Here is a 2,226-nt window from a genome sequence, read left to right on the forward strand (position 1 = left end):
GGTTTTCCCAATTTGCCCTTTAAGCTTGTAATTCTTCTAGAAATGCTTTCTTTTCTTCCAAAAGCCTAAAAAAATAAAGAAAATACAAAATTGAAGTAAAATGGCCTAATTAACCAAAGCCAAAGGATTAAAACATGCAAGTTAAGGGCTGAAAATATGAATATTTTAGCACTTATCACACCTCCAAACTTACATATTGCTAGTCCCTTAGCAATACAGAACTAAAAATAAGAATGGAAAAACAGAAAACAAGAAATAAATTCATCTTTCGTGGGATGTACGATTGCATTTAGCGTATGCAACAAGCCTTTTAAACCCCTAGGAATTCCCTAGTGGACGAGTGAAGTCTCATGAGGGTTTTCCTGAAATGTTACCCACAAACATCATGCACAGTTCATGTTATTCCAAAAATTAAAGCATCACTTCAAAACTATGATTCTCATTCATTAGCAAGCTTAAAATGATAAACTCCATCTTCACAATGAATTGAAATTTTAAAATTTAATCACTTACAAAAGACATGCTAAGACATCACAAGTTTGAAAATAAGGTAAAGTGAACTAGCACATAAATATGAAGCTTCCAATTGTTTCTAATGTGCAATGTCTCAATATCTCAAAGTTCACTGAAATCCCTATTAGAATGAACAACAATGGCATTTTTTTTTGGTCAGGTTTTGCAATGCTTGATTCCCTTAAGCTTTCTAATTGACCCATGTAACGAGTGTTAAGTCAATAACTCCCAAACCAGATGATTTTAGGGCATTAGGTGTAGAGACACCCCTAGGATTTACTAACTCGAGTCAAAAAGGCTACGAAACCAAACTAACCATGATATTAACCAAATCCTTCACCTTTTGACGGGAACACTCGATGCTTTAAGGCAAGAAGTCCAATTACTTAGTGAAAAGCTTATCAATGATCATTTTTTTTTTCTCATATTTTTTTTTCCACATATATATATGCCAAGGTATTCATCTAATAAATAATCCAGTTTCGCTTAAGACATAGAAACACACACATTAAACTTTCATGTCATACCCCACAAATTATGTGCTAATATGCTTGTGTAAGATCAGATCAAACATGTGAATTCTCAACTATCCTAAGCAAATAACCAAACTGAAAAACTCAATTATTAGATCATGTGTTCAAAATTTTAAGCTCACCAATGAAATCAAATCACAATTTTTTTAAGATCAACCAAAATTTTAAGACAAATATGAACATGCATATATTTTTTTCTTTTTGATTTTTTTTTTTTACAAATAAAAATAAAATAAAACTGAGACAAAGTGTGTGTAAAGTGTCTCCCATACCCCCAAACTTAAATGACACATTATCCCCAATGTGTCTAAATAAAGGAAAGAGTGTATCCGGAAGATGGTCGACATAGTCTTGGAAAGCATGGCTCATAGCTCACCCCAAAACTTGAAGTGAAGCACACTTGTCCCTGCAAAATAAGAAAACACAAAAACAAGTAAACGGAAACAAAACTAAAGATAAAAAGATGAAATAAAAATACACAAAGACAAAAATAAAATAACAAGATAACTATAGGGTGCCTCCCATGAGCGCTAAGTTTAACCGTCTTCAGCCAGACTGTACAGCAGCTTCAGTACTGCTGGATGGAGGTGTGCTCAATCGCACTGCCGCATGGTAGCTCAAAGTTGTGAACAGAAAACAGAGAAAAATTAAAACCACAAAAAATAATAAAAATAGTAAAAACTAACAGACTTTAAAAACAGAAACATAAAATAGAAGGCAAAATAAAAGAAAACAGAGAAAAATAAATAAAAATAAAATAATAGAACTACAAGATTGAAATCAACAGCTTCAGTACTGTTGTCAGGCTATGCGCTCGATCGCAGTGCACTTGCGCTCGATCGCACAGCTGCACTTGATCTACCTAGATTGGACGCTTGAGCGCATTGTCGCAAAACATAAACATATAAGGTTCACAGGCAGCTGTGTGCTCGATCGCACTGCCGCAAATTAGATGAGATTTGCGGACAGAATAGAAACGAAAGACAAAATAAACAGAAATATAAAATAAACAAAATAATAAATAAATAAATAAAATGAACAAAACAGAGCAAAGAAAGAAATAATAATAATAATAATAATAATAATAATAATAAAAGAATTATAAACAAACAAAAACAAAGAAAATAAAATAAGCAAAACTAAAACAAAACTGAAAATAAAATAGAAACAGATAAGTAAA

The sequence above is a fragment of the Corylus avellana genome, chromosome ca8, assembly GCF_901000735.1.
Source record: "Corylus avellana chromosome ca8, CavTom2PMs-1.0".
In the NCBI taxonomy this organism is placed as follows: domain Eukaryota; kingdom Viridiplantae; phylum Streptophyta; class Magnoliopsida; order Fagales; family Betulaceae; genus Corylus; species Corylus avellana.